This window comes from Eumetopias jubatus, unplaced genomic scaffold (assembly GCF_037043125.1).
Source record: "Eumetopias jubatus isolate StellerSeaLion01/CBP00866 unplaced genomic scaffold, mEumJub1_p1.0 scaffold_14, whole genome shotgun sequence".
NCBI classification, from domain to species: Eukaryota; Metazoa; Chordata; class Mammalia; order Carnivora; family Otariidae; genus Eumetopias; species Eumetopias jubatus.
In genome coordinates, this window is record NW_028274820.1 from 50,559,146 (window position 1) to 50,575,147 (window position 16,002).

At 37.8% G+C, this 16,002-nt stretch overlaps 1 protein-coding gene and 1 pseudogene across 1 annotated transcript in view; one reads left to right on the forward strand and one right to left on the reverse strand.

Moving 5' to 3' along the window:
- The window catches only part of CRPPA (CDP-L-ribitol pyrophosphorylase A), a 292,423-nt gene that overhangs the window by 229,791 nt on the left and 46,630 nt on the right, over positions 1-16,002 (reverse strand). The window lies entirely within an intron of this gene.
- LOC114222392 (U4 spliceosomal RNA) lies at positions 1,956-2,083 on the forward strand (annotated as a pseudogene).

Consider the following 16,002-nt stretch of genomic DNA (forward strand, 5'->3'; position numbering starts at 1 on the left):
TCCAAATCAATGTTATGACCAGACCAACCCTGGCAATTCTTAGTAGGATTCCAAGACACCCTTCAGCAACAGCCATCAGGAAACTTGGGGCGGGGCGGGGGGGAGGAGGAGATAAAACTTTATCACTTACAAGACTTGGAAATGATACAGCACACCCAGGGCTACATAGCAAGGTCACAGGTAGAAAGCACGCATGCAGAGGTCAATGTTTCTGATGTTTTGGGATCAAGTATGGGAGCCTAAGGTTTTGGAGGCTCACTATTCATTGGTGAATTTGAAATGTAAAAGGAAGAATTTAAAGCACAGGAAGTAAAAAGTGGCCCTAACGGTCAGTTATCAAAACCAACCAAGGTCTCTGAAGCAAACACAATGAACAAGACAAAGTCCCTTATTTTCAGGGAATAAAGGTAACAAACAAGTACACAAACCAAATTATTACAGATCAAATAAGTACTACAAAGGAAATTAAAAAGGGAATCAGAAAATAAGGAGAAAACACAGGAAGGCTTCATAAGGAGTTGACTTTTAAGCTGTGATCTAAAGGATGAAATTAGGCCAGAGTATAAGAAAAAGCACTTGTGTCAGCAGAAAAAAAGATATGTGATTAGTCAGACTTGTAAAGCTGCTAATACCACAAGAATGTTACAGGTTCAGTACCTATTTTGTTCAAGCCAAAAAGTTCATGGTAAGAAGAAAAAGTGAAGTTAAAAATAACTTTTAAAAGAAAAGCAGAAGCAACATCTAGTATTTGTTGACTAATGAAGATGTAAGTAGTGGTCTTAATTTTTTCATGTCCTTGTAGTAGAAGGATATACACATGCCTTTGCAACCATCTCAAGTGTGAAGTGTACCTGCCCACTGCACTCATGTGGGGACTGGTCACATGGCTTCCCTTGTCCAATGAGATGGGAGTTGTGATAAGATGCATGCCTATTGCTTTTGAAGAATCACATCTTTCCATTTCTCTTCTAATTTCTGCCATTGCTCTAAGAAATTCTCCAAGGTAGCTGCTGCCCCTTCAGCCTGGACTCAAGAAACACACATAGAGCAAACCTGAGCACAGCCCTCAAGCAGGGAACCACATATAGAACACCAGACATAACAACAACCCAGTCAAGCCCAGCCTAGATCAACCAACACCCAGCCAATCTGCAGACAGGCAAGCAAAAATAATTGATTGTTGTTTCGTGCTAGGAGTCTTGGGAATCTCTGCACCTCACAACAGCAGACAATCACTTCTAGTATGAAGTACTGTACTAGAAAATTTCACATGGGTTAGCTCATCCCAAGTTCCCTTTGAGATAGGGCTTCAAGTAGTATCTATTTAATCATTAAGAAAATGAGGTAAGGAAACAGATTGGCAGAGTAAGAACTAATATTCAAATCCCAACAGCATAATTTCAAAGTTTGTGGATTTTTTTTTACTGTGATAGTCCCCCTTCTCATAGTTGGCTTCAGTGTATTAACAAGCATTAACAAATATACCCTTATCCTGTTTCTAGTCTAGCATTTACGATGTCAATTTCAGAAGAGAAACTGAGAACTTAATTGGGGTCTCCTGATTTGTTTTTCTTCCTGCTCTGTCAGGATTTACTTTACCTGGGCGCAAACTAAACAGAGTACTACCAAACCTTAATACCACTTTAAACGATATCACTGTTTTATCTTCCAGAAAATAGAGTCAAGACACAAGCAGCTGCACGAGGCGGGGGGGGGGGGGGGGAGTAATATAATTACACTGTTTATCATTTACATTGGATGAGAATAAATTTTTTTAGTAAATTAAACATTTACAATGTCTTACAGAAAATAAGAGGACATTTTAATTATACAATTTGATAGTTACAAATCCTCTTGAAAAATTATGCAAGGAAAGATGTTCCTTTTAGAACTAAAAGTTAATAATTTCACCTGAATGAATAAACATGGTGACTATAAAAAGTAAAATTTACTGAAGCTTTGCGCAGTGGCAGTATCGTAGCCAATGAGGTTTATCTGAGGCGCGATTATTGTTAATTGAAAAATAAAATTTACTGAACTGTATATTGAGTGCTACATTTTGATTTTTTTCACATAATATTATACTACTTTATAGACCACCAGGACATGATGTGACATGATTTGGAGTAGGGTTGAAAACAAAGGGCATTTATGCATTCCAAAATCCATCAAAATCAGGTATGCAGTAAGTAGACTAGCCTACTTCTAATGAAAGGGAAAAATATATAACTTCCTTATACTCTTAATACCATTTAATATTTTGTGGTAAGGAACACACAGACTGCACCAATGGTGTAACCTATTTTCATCAGATTAAGGAAGGCTTTGGACATTTTTTAACTTATAAAGAAACTTCTGATTACCTTAAGGAAAAAGAAAAGCATCTTAGACGTTTTAGTTATTCTAAGATGACCAAAGCATCTTAGAAGTTTTAGTTATTCTCAGAATTAGATAATAAAACATTTATTCCTTGCATTTTTCTCATTACCCTGCAGACTACTATGGTTAAGAAAAAGATGTGTTCCCAAGAAAGGAATTTAGTATTAAACACAAATAGGGTGTTTCCTGAACCTCCTTCACTGAACTCTATCAGAAAATAATGGAGTTAGTCATCCTATTTTCTTCCATTTCAAATACACTTATTCCCCTAAGGCATGCGTATTTAAAGCATACTCAACATCCGAACTAACCCACTAAGTTAAACCAAAAAGATGAAAACCAGAGATAAAAAGACAGACAATATGCTAATAAAAACTGAACTGCTGAATATACTTCCAGCTAACTTGCTAAGGAAATACTCCAGTCTTTTCATTCTGTGTTGCTAATCTTATTGAAAACATATTTGTATAAGTAATTATACTTTTTATAAGTAGGATGTATTAGAATAAAGCATGACATTGTTGTAATTATCAATTTCAGGAAACGTAACCAGTATTGTAGTGATGCCACAATTTGGATCTTGGGTTTGCCATTTAACATATTTCGACCCTGTGCAAGTACCTTAATTAGAAAATAGGACTATATCACATACTATTTATTCTGCCTTCCATAAAGTGTGTACTCTGTGAATTAGCAGTTTCCCTTTCCTTCCGTATGAATGGGCAATGCCATGTTAATTTAACCAATTAAGTGTATTGTAGGGTGAGGCAGAAGAGGACATTTTCAGTCAGTTTCAAGTGACTGTCTCTAACTATCTTAAAAACACATGTACACTTCTCCTTGGTCAATCCCCACTCTATACAAACTCCCAACTAATCGAGCAGTAAAGAACAAATGAAAATGCATGCTGCAGAAAAACAGAAGCTTAGACACAACAGACACCCAAATGAGAACTGCAATCCAAAGAAAAGGGCAAGTGGCTCTAAATCAAGCAACAGGGATTTACTTCTTTTGTTCAATTAATAATGCATTTTAATATTTAATTGCTGTTTTAAGAAATCTAACATTGAATAGAAATATGTGGCTAAATCTGTTTTAATTCTGTAAGCTAAAATATCAGTTATTACTAGAGCTTTATTAACAAGACCAGTATTTCTGTCACTGAAATCTCTTGAAATTAATTGTCTCAATAAAGTGGGAAATCTATTTTAAAGCAACGGTTTATTCTCTAACAATTTGGAATATCCTTGTCATGATTCACCTGGCAAATGTCTCTACTACTATGACTTCTCATATACTTTGCATCATTCCATCAGTTCAGTGTGTTTGGGCTGTATTAATACTTTATACTAGCTTAGGCTTATGTCACCAACCAAATGACCACTGGGTATCTTTTCGATCTCTACTCAGTTTTTCTTAATAGATAATCATTGCCATCCCCAGTCCTTTAACAGTTTCTGAACTGTAAAATCAGAGCCAAAAAAAAAAAAAAAAAATTTAGACATCTAGTCCAAATCCTTAATATTTGAATTATTAGGCCCAGAAAAACTAAAAACTATGCCCGTTATTATTCAAGGACATAGAAACAGAAGTAGGGCATTTTCGACTCCCAATGTCATCATTGTTTCTGACTCCTTCCATCACTGGGCAAATAGGCTTGAATAAGAAAGGTGTATTAGGATGCCAGAGTGGCAGGGCAGGCAAGCCCAGCAAAGAGAATACCCACTGGAAGAGTGGCTTGAGTAGGTATCTGGCTCGAGGTCCAAGTTCATTTAGTGGTACAGTACAAAGATTTGTGTTCACTGATGTCCTCAAGGCACTACTACTGCCTCTGTATGATTATATTACATAATACATAGTCTCAGATCAAAATTTCTGACCCCAGTTACAATGGCTGGCTCAACAACTTCTATACCTTTATCTATTTTCAATATTAAAATATAACTGCAACCAGAAAAAAAGTTTCACAGAAAAAACTTCACATTACTTCCAAATCTATCTCAAAATTATGGAACAAAGAATAAAAGCTTATGTAATTAACCACATCTACATGTGAACTTTAGGGACTGAAGCAATCAAACCAACGAACAATGGAACTGCACATAATACATAGCTTTCATTAACTGTATATTACTTTTAGATGTTTACTTCTCAACCCAGCCCAGACTATATTTTCCCCTTTCATGGACAAGAATACAAAGACTCCAAGGAGTATAGCAACTGACTAGACAACGCATAAGTTGTTAAAACCAGCAGAAAGTCCACTGTCTTCCCCATTTCTTATTCTTAGAACAGGATGATTGTGATAGATTAACAGCCACAAATTCTTAGGGGAGGGAGGTCTGTTTTGCCTCTCCTTAAATATATTGGCTGGCTTCTAACTGCTCTGAGTTACAGAGTAAAATAGAAGTACTAGTTTCCAGGTATGTACCCAGGCCATAACAAGACTGGCAGCTTTCACCCCAGTATCATAGAAGACAATCTATTCTCAAGTTCACTGTTGACCACAGCCAATAGATTTCAATCTAATTTTATCCTGGATGTTTTTCAGTCCTCAGTTTTCCCTGTATTCTTTTTTACATTTTCTCTATTTGTCTTGAAATTCATCAGATCTCATGCGTTATGTCAAGGTTTTCTTGTAGATTCAACATTTTTTTTTTCAACATTATTTTGAAATCCTATACTACTGTTTCCAACATGTCGGTCTTTTCCTAATTGACTGATTCTCTTAATTTAATCACCTTTACTTTTTTTTTTCTGAACAGAGTAATTTTGAACTATAGAGTGGGCACTGTAGACATGTGTTACAGACTGTAGATTGTTTCCTCTTCCTCTGAAGGGTGGCGATTGTTGCCTGGTAAGCAGTCTCTACTCCTAAGATGTGGTCCCTCTGGAGTATTAATAAAAATCCAAAGGTATTCACTAACTCTCTTTAACATGACAGGACTGCAAGCTCCAACTCTGTCTCCTCTGGGGTGAGCACCTGCCTAAGTGTCTGGTCATCTTTCAGTCTTCCAGTTCATTTCCCCCCCTAGGTCCCTTGGAATACTGTCCCATGTATGCAGAGTTCTGGAGTCAGCAAAGGCTTTAAGCTGTTATATGCACATATGGTTCTGCCCCCTCTTCTGTGTCCATTCTAAATTTCCTCAATTCCCAAATGCCCTGGGAACCCCATGTTCAAGCTCTAGCTTCTCAGGACAAAAGTTTTAGCTTTCTTCCTTGACACTACGGGGATGGAGAAGTTGCCGCAGGGACAACAAAAACTGTATTGTTCACTCTTCAATAAGGACTTGTACACTACACATAACTTGAACAGGAAAGGTTTAATATAAACTATTATTAACTGTATATGATAGTTTACTAACAATTAATAAAACTCTTTTAAAAATCTGAGGAAATAAACCCAAGGAAGGAACAAACATAGAAAGGGGCCCCCACTCTCCAAGGCTGAAATTCAAACTCATTTAAAAACATCTGGCTGCAGCCCACTGGATGGTCAAGAAGTTTAGCAACCTGACCTGGGCCAGAGATGGTGCACCATCAGCAAGCCAAGGCTGGGATGTCAGAAAACATGGGCTAAAACTAGATGGCAAGGGACCTAAGGCTGATCAACAGGGTACTGCACATGGGGACCACCAAGCTGGAGTCTACTGCTGGGCCAGGGAAGTAAGGCTGGCAGGCACAAAACCACACACTGGGACTGGACAAAAGGAAAACCTCCACTAGGGTGTCAGCAAACAAGAGCTGGCAGGCATGGAATGGAGGGCCACAACTACCATCAGAAACTTGCTAGAGAATCAATACCACTCAATGCTGCACACAAGAATGCTAATGGCAGCTGTGGAACCAGCAGGAATGCAAGCATACCAGAACCAGGAAGAGAAACGCCTTCCCCCCCCAGTGTCCCTTCAGCACTGTCCACTGAGGAAACTAAAATGTTCTTGGCAAAGAAGGACGTCCATGGGACATAGCAAGACAGTAAAAAGTAGATCTAGAGAGGGCAGACAATAAATTAAGTGGCACCGTATGTAAATGAGGATCTTACCCACGGTTGATTCCCTTCAAGGGCTGAATCTCTTTCATTTCCTGACTACTTTTAGTAGCTAATGACTGCCTTCATACAATGGTATCTATCATACGGGTACACATAACAAATATATCATTTCTCTTTGTGTCTCTTATTACATATAGGTAGCATAGCTTTTATTTTTTTTTATGTACGTGAGAGTTGGCCATTTGAACTATTCTGGCATTAATATAAGTCAAAAGCTCTGGATAATATGATGTTGAATCTAAAGAATACTTTGAGGGTGCCTGGGTGGCTCAGATGGTTAAGCGTCTGCCTTCGGCTCAGGTCATGATCCCAGGGTCCTGGGATCGAGTCCCGCATCAGGCTCCCTGCTCCTTGGGAGCCTGCTTCTCCCTCTGCCTCTCTCTGCCTCTCATGAATAAATAAAATCTTTAAAAAAAAAATAAAGAATACTTTGAGCAGAGAAATACCACTCTTTTAATGTTTCAGACTACTGTGAGGTTTATGAAACGTATGGCCATTTTGGCATTCAATGGTACACGTTAAGTTTCACTAACAAACACTTACCCAAGATATTCTCAGGGAAAAAAAGATTTCTACTACTCAAAAAAAAAAAAAAAAAAAACCCACAAAAAACAAAAACCTGAGTTTACTCAAACACATGAAATGGCCTCCTCAAATTGGCCAGATAATGCCAAAGTCACATTCTTAGCTCATAATTTGAAATACTCTCAAGATGTTAAAGTCCAAAAAACTCATGTCCATAAAATGAAACTTCAAAATCATGTGTCACTATTTTTATGTGTTAAAATCTATAAAGTTTAAGTACATGTTAAACGACATGTAGTTCGAAGGGACGGATTACACAAAACTCACTCGGATTGGGAGTGTTCTCCATAACAAAGGTTGTTCCTAAATGCCAACTTCAATATTACATAGTTAGTAATCTTTTTTATGTCGTTATATAGGACTTCAAAGTTCTAGCAGCAGACTAATAAACCACAACCCTGTGGGAACCACTTGAAAGCAAAACTTTCCTTCTAGTTCTTGTGGCAATAATTTGTGAAACAATAAGAAAGCTGTATTACAAAATCAAGTAACTCTGGCACAAACACCACAGAATATTTTTATAAAAGGCTTATGTGTCTTCTAAAAATGTATTCCTATGTCAACAAGGTAAGAAAATTTAACAGTGCTCACCACTAAGAGTTGGCTGTACCTCAGAGAGGCAGATAAAGTGTGGACACAACTCCACATTTGAATTAGAGGATTTATGAGTCTGGTGAGCAGGGGTACTGTAAGTGATCTAATCCCTTGTCACATAGGAATCAGACCTTACACAGGCGTCAGAATTGCTGTGGAAGGCACAGACTAAAGGACAGGGAGAAGGAAAAGAGTCATCATCATCAAGTAGTCAATCTGACAAGCCAAACCTCCCTGGACACCAAAGGGGGACTTTGAGGAGAAGTCATGGAGAGGTCTGTGAACAACAGGTGCTCAAGTGTAGCTACCACCTCAGTGAATCTGCTGAACCAAGACTGATGATGGTCAACAGCACTCATGGCTAGCCATCATGAGGAGGAGCTAGATGGTGGAATGAGATGGGAAGGACAGTTTGGAACCCACCAGATACAATTTGTCTGTCAGTCACCTAGTCTGACAGCACAAAGACCTTATAAGGCATATATGAGCCTACCTAGAAGAATTGGTAGAAGAAAAAAATAGAAGTGGGAAGGAGAGAAATAAATCACAAGAAATTAAACAAATGGGGAGAAGTAAAACTTTGGAAAGTGTTTGGTAACTCTCCCGAACAGCAGGATTGTGGATGTACTTTAACTTGAGCACTACAAATACTGCACAGATCATAGTTTTACTAGTAATGGAGAGGTGCAACTTGCTACTGTGGTTTACAGTGAACACTCATGAGGCAAACTGATGGTCAGCAGCTATCCTCAGGGAACAAGTCAGCTCCTTCCAACTCCGCAAGCTTCATCTTTAGATCCTTTCCTTCCAACTCACTTTTCTTCCTACTTTCTTTTGTCTTTCACACACTCTTCCCCTTTAGGATCTTTTAATTTCTATCCCTTCCTCAGTTTTCCATTTGTTAATCAATTTATGCCCTTCTCTTATCCCTTCCCTACTTTTCCTTTCATTTTTTTTTAAAGATTTTATTTATTTGAGAGAGAGAATGGAGAGAGAGCACATGAGAGGGGGAAGGGTCAAAGGGAGAAGCAGACTCCCTGCCAAGCAGGGAGCCTGATGTAGGACTCGATCCCGGGACTCCGGGATCATGACCTGAGCCGGAGGCAGTCGCTTAACCAACTGAGCCACCCAGGCGTCCCTACTTTTCCTTTCAAAACCCCTTATAACGTGAGGTTTCTTTGGAGACTCTTCATTCTGAGGCTCTCCCTGACCACCTCTTAATTCAATCCAGGCCCAAGTCAACATCCATCAAGGCCCCCCCCTCCACTCCTTTAGCACACTAGAGATAAGGGATAACAAATGGGCAACTCTAAAAATAGCAGTAAAACTTCTGAAAATTCCAGTGTTTGTGGATATGAAGAAAAGACACTTTTTTTTTTTTTAAGATTTTCTTTATTTGACAGACAGAGACACAGTGAGAGAGGTAACACAAGGAGGAGGAGCGGCAGACAGAGGGAGAAGCAGGCTCCCCGCCGAGCAGGGAGCCCGATGTGGGGCTCGATCCCAGGACCCTGGGACCATGACCTGAGCTGAAGGCAGATGCTTAACGAATGAGCCATCCAGGCGCCCAAGAAAAGACACTCTTAATACAATTCTGTATTTGCTTTTTTCCTTAAAGGCATTTTTACCCTTTCACAATAAACAAGCACTTTTCAATATAATATAGCTTTTCAATCTCCATTATAAGAATATTTGAATATTAACTGTCTCCACAGTGAAATCTATGATGCAAAACAAAAAGGACATATTACCACAGAGAACACCTGTCACTGGTTGAGTCCTCTGTGTACTTTATGTATGTACGTATTCATGAAAATAAATTACCTTCTAAAATTCTCTCAAAATAAAATAAAATTCTCTGAAAACATAAAAGCTGGACTGTTAGGAATAAGGCCAGGTCTGTAAAGAGATTTTAAAATGTAGTTTGTGTATCATTTCAGAATATGATCTACACCAATTCTCAAGAAATGGATTTATGCAGTTTGAAAAGCTCCTTAGTAGGAAAATCTATTTCATAAAGCTACAGAAAAATATTTCCTATTACCTAGTAAGAATTCTCTGGACCAATCTGAAATTTTCATCATATTCCTAGAGACAGCATCATTTACTACTGAATTTCTTTGTTCAAGTTACCAGTTTTTTTCCTTTAGCAACTTCCTAATTTGTCATTAAATACTCCTAAGAAATAGATTTTAAGAACCTAAGAACCAAAGAGTAAACACCTAGTTACGTGGAAAAGTAAAAATCAAATATACAAATATTTATCTTAACTCTCTCACACTTCTCACTTAATGAGCTATAAGTTATTATCAATCCAGACACACACATTTCAGTATTCATATGTACAACTAGTTTTTTAATTTTACATACTGACAGGCACCTACATTTAGACATAAGTATAAATATGTACCATATGTAGTCAACACAACTTTATACCCTATCCCATCAACATCCAATCATGAGCATTTTCATGCTCCACTGTAGCTTCCAAAAATACAACTTTAGGTGACCTTTAAAGTTCTTAACAAATGTCTGCTATTTGATTTCTAGAAACACAGAATGAGAAGCTCATATTTACAAAAATGCTGCCAATCACCAACTTTAGACAAATATTCACCCATATTTCCCATATTTTCAGATGAATTTCTTAAAGGTTTCAGGAAGCATTTATAAATATACAAATACGTACATGTATATTATCCCCATTCTCAACTCATTTACATTAGTATCAACATACCTAGCATTAGGTATCTACATATACATAAGTATGTGTATGAAATTCTTTCATTGGACAGTATTAAGAACCTAGTGCAAGCCATGAAGTCTTCCAGGTGCTACAAGACAAAGACCCTGAACTCATGGAACTGACATACCATCATCAGGAAGCCACAAGTACTTAGCAAAAATACAATTATGTAAAATAGTGGTATCTGATAAGGAAAACTGAAACAGAATCGAGGGACATGATAGAGAAGGTTATTTTACTTAAGATTATCAGTAAAGGCTTCTTAGGAGGTGACATTTGCACAGGGACGTAAATCAACAGTGGGAACATTGTTCATACCTAGACAAAGTGGCCTCGAAGAACCAGTACATAGGCTTTTTTTGTATATTTATATGCACACACACTCTTGGATATCCTTTTCGTTCAAAAAATACTTACTTGGGACTAATATACCAGGCAGGTTGCTATTAACTCAGTAGCTTCCCAGGACTCAGTCTAGCAGGAGAGTTAGACATTTTATACACCAATTCCAAGGTAATTTTTCCATTTTAATTTTGGTGCTGGGCAGGAAAAAAACAAACAGAATAGGGCACTAGGAAACCTGTAGGGAGTTGGCCTAATCTAGTTGTGGGTAGGGGAATGGAGGGGGACAGGAAAGGATTGCCTAAGTGGTAATTTAGGCATTATCTAAAGGATATGTAGCAAGGTAGGAGAAAGTCAAGTTCCAGAAAGGAGGAAACTCAAATGAGAGGATGAAGGAAAGCAGACAGCAGAAATGGTGGGGGGAGTAACAGGCCAGCAGGTAGACATACACAATGTCATCTGGACACCTATGACCTCTCAGTATTATTTAATTAAGAAAGTCATGTATAACCTCAACCTTCCTATCTTCCATTTTTTTTCATATCCTATTAAGAGATTTTCTTCTACATATTTGAATTTTTTATGATCTTAATAACAGCCCAATTTTTGCTCAACTCCCCATAAATGGGTAATACTATGCATTCTCTACAGGAGTTCCACACAGACAAATTAAACCCTGGATAATAAAGGTCTTCTATTTTGTTTTTAAGCCAAGTTTTTAGTCATTATTACAGAAATGCCCATAAATAGCCCTGGAAGACAGATTTTTTTTCCTTTGGGCTTTTTGTATTTTAGGCTAAATAGAAGAGAGTAAGAGCAAGTAATTACCATTCCCAACCTTCTCTTTCCTCAAGCCTTCACATCTCACCCACCTCCCTATCAGCTGATGATTCACTCCCTGTATCAGTAAGACAATAAAAAACAAAGAGTAGACAAACTTCACAGCCTCTCACCAAATCTATTTACAACCTTACACACATACTTAACTATTCCTTCCTATCTGTGTGGATGACTTATCCATTATCCTGTTCAAAAATCAATTCCAAAACCATTAATATGCTATATCCTATCACTTCTTAATATGGCATCACTTTTTGCTCCCCTCTACTAAATCATTCCATCAGAATATCAGTATGTTACATCATCCATTTTAATTAAGCTATCACCTCCTTCAGCCACCCCATCTGTTTCTCTGCTCAATATTCATGGAAGCTTCTCCAAAGGGAGGCCCTCCTTTTCTTTGGTAAATCAAATCCACACAGGTTTCCATATTGACCATGGTCCCCCAACAGTGGTCAGCTCACATTTCCAAGGCTTATGATCATTTCTATTTTTTAAACCAATATGCAGCAATTACTACAAATGCTCAATTTTGAAACATGTTTTTCACTAGGCTTCTGTTACATTACCCTATAGCCAACCTCTCTTGTATCCTCTTAGCTAATTCCTCCTTATCTCCTGTGGTAGAGTAAGGCCCCTCCAAGATGTCGGTGTCCTCTTTCCCAAAATCTGAGTACATTAACTGTTATGTCAAAGGGCCTTTGCAGGTATGATCCAATTAATGTTTGTGAGATGGGGAGACGGTCATGAATTACCCTGGTGGGCCTGACACTGAGAGTCTTTTAAGAGGAAGGCAGAAAGATCAGACTCTCCCCCATTAGAATGCAATCCTCACAGAGGGAATCAAACAGGACAGCAACATAGACTCCTGAATTTCCCTCCTCCCACAGATGTACTAAATGTACAGCCACACCAGAAGCAATTTAATTTGAAAACTATCTAGAACCCAGCTAAGTGACTTCTACACACTTGTCAAGTGAGAAAAATGCCTACATCAAACCAGTCAGAGAAGTTGGAAACTAATCCTAAACTACTGTCAAACCAGCACAGCATCATACAATCAGGAGGACACTCCCAACTCACAACTTCTCCCTAATGATCAAAGAGTTTGTATCACAAATCTTTAAGACCCCCATATGACATACAGGATCCTGAGACATCAAACTCTGAACATCTATTAAGCTTGTGGTCACAAGGCCCAGAACACTACATTACAGCAAATTGAACAGCAGTTTTTTCAACACTCATGTACATATAAGCACCAACTGCAGCTATCCCTGTAGGGATCAAACAAAACCGAAAGAAAAGGACTCATTTCAAGGAAGATGGAAGAGAGGAATTAACTGCAAACTTCACAGGCTATGCCTAAGGAGTCTGGCTTTTAATATAGCACACTGACAAGCTGGCTACTCTTCTCTGTAGACTGGGAAGCCAGTAGACATTTCCCTCATTCCCACCCTCTAGACTGCTTCGACAATAAAATAGTCACCAGTATCTCCCTGGAAGAAGCTGTACACATATTTAGGTGCCCCGAATTTTGCAGCTGCTTCTTCAGATGGGACCCCAAAATACCTAGAACCTCTGATAGCCAACAGGGCATGCATTCATCAGTCCCAAAGGACCATAGCAAATCCAGCAATTTTTCAACATACCACAACTTAGAGGATAGAGCCAAACCAGTTCTAAGAGGAAAGTTTATAGTGATAAGTCCCTACATTAAAAAACAAGAAAAAATAAAATTTTTTTAAAAGGAAACAAGAACAATTACTTAACTTTACACCTCAAACAGAGAAACAGTAAGCTCAAAGTTTGAAAGAATAAGATCAGAGTAGAATTAAGTGAAATAGGGGATACAGAAAATAGAAAAAGATCAATGCAAGAGCTGGTTTTTTTGAAAAAATTAGAATAGAGAAACCTTTAGCTAGACTTACCAAGAAAAGAGAAGTCTCAATTGTAAGCAAAATACCTAATACTTTAAGTGATAACACAACTACCAAAGATCATTGCCCTGAACAATTATATGCCAATAAATGGTACAACCTAAAAGAAATGGTAAGTTGTGTATTTCTAGGAATTTACCCATGACTGAATCAGAAATGGAAAATCTTAACAGAATGATTACCAGTAAGGAGAATCCATCAGTCATCAAAAAGATCACAAACCCAAGTCCAGAACCTGATGGCTTCAGTGGATAATTTTACTGACTACTTTAATGATTAATGCCAATCCTCCTCAAACTCTAAAAAACAGGAGGGAATACCTCCAATCTTATTTTGTAAGGCCAGCATTACCTTCATATCAAAACTAAACAAGAACTCTAGAAGAAAATTACACACCAATATCCGTGACGAACACAAATGCAAAAATCCTCCAAGTATTAGCAAACCAAATTCAGCATACATTAAAGTATCATACACCATGATCGAGTGAGATTTATCCCATAAAGGCAAGAATGGTTCAATGTGTGTGGGGGGGGGAGGGGCAACAGTGTTGTTTAGCACATTTAGAAAATTAAGGATAAAAAAAAATGATCCTCAATAGATACAGAAAAAGCATTTGACAAAATTGAACATCCTTTGATGATTAAAAACTCTCAAAGTGGGTACAGAGGGAACATATCTCAACATAATATAAGCCATTATATGACCAGCCCACAGCTAACAACATACTCTGTCATGATTTGAAAGCTCTTTCTCCCAAATTGAGGAACAAAACAAGGATACCCATAATCTTGCCACTTCCATTCAATGTAGTATTGGAAGTCCTAGCCAAGTGTTAGGCCAGAGAAATAGGGCATCCAAACTGAGAAATAAAACTGCTACTCTTTGCAGATATTATATAAAGAAACCTGAGACTCTGAAAAAACTATGTGAGTAAACAAATTCACTGAAGCTATAGATACAAAAATCACACAATAATCAGTTTTTCCTTTATACTATTAGAAATGACCTCAATTAAAAAAAAAAAAAACATTGGGCGCCTGGGTGGCTCAGTCATTAAGCGTCTGCCTTCGGCTCAGGTCATGATCCCGGGGTCCTGGGATCTAGTCCCACATCGGGCTCCCTGCTCGGCAGGAAGCCTGCTTCTCCCTCTCCACTCCCCCTGCTTGTGTTCCTGCTCTCGCTATCTTGCTCTCTGACAAATAAATAAATAAAATCTTAAAAAATAAAAATAAAATATTTACAATATCAAATATAAAGTGCTCAGAAATAAATTGAAACAAAAGGTAAAACCTTTGTCACCAAAAATTTTAAGACACTGATGAAAGAATCTGAAAATAAATGTTCAAATATTCTGTGTTCATGTATTAGTAGGATTATTGTCAAAATATGTATACAACCTAAAGGATTACATTGAGTCTGTAGATCACTTAGAATTCCAATGGCATTTTTAATAGAAATAGAACAATCCTGAAATCTGCACAGAACCACAAAAGACTTGGAACAGCCCAAGCAATGTTAAGAACAAAGCCATAGGTAATACACTTCCTGATTTAAAACTGTATTACAAATCTGTAGTAATCAAAGCAGTATGGGACTGGCATAAAAGCAGACACATATACACAGAGAGCCTAAAAATAAACCCAGGTATAGAGCGTCAATTTTTGAAAAAAGAGCCAAGAATACACATGGGGAAGGACTCTCTTCGAAAAATATTTTTAAAAAATGATGCTAATAATTTTGACAAGTTATTTCAGCTTTAATAAGTTATATTTGAAAATGAAATCTTCATAAAAGATAGCCTGTTAGTCACTACTGCATTCCAGCACCGAATATATATTCAATGTTTACTAATGCATTTCCACAAAATGTGAGAAGTTGAAAAACAATTCAACATGTTTAGTCAGTTTTATAGGAATTCTAACTGGTGGGTTTTGCTTTCAATGTAGTTATCTCATGTTAAAACCTACTCATTTTGATCAAAATCAGGAAGCCACTCTTCGGTAAGGATGGGTTTGGGGTTTTTTTGGGGGGTGGGGCAGGAGGGTTTGTTTTATAACTTTAAGCATGGTCTTTTTTTTTTTTTTTACTTTCACTTTCTTCCCAAGTGTTCAGTATTGTTTTATAAGCTTGTGAAAATCAAAATATGTATACTGATTATATAAACCCAAGAGCAAATTATTTCAGGTATTTAAGAGTCCTGGTGTGCATTTATGTTTAATTTTCTTAAGAACTTACAAGAAAAATACTCTGCTGTGCTACTTTTCTCAAAGAAGTATGCCTGAGTCCAAGTGCAGCAGGCCCCTTCCTCTGAAGATCAGCAGAAATCCCCGCATACACCATGTCTTCTGACCAGAGTTCTGCAAAGCTTCAAGACTAGTGAAAGCACCATCAGGTCTCGTTTAACAAACAGACCAGAGCACACCTAGTTAAAAAACACCACATTCACACCAAGATCAAATACTGCCTACTACAGGCAAGGAGAGCCTCTGCAGACAAGTGGCCTAAAGGATAGAGCTGCA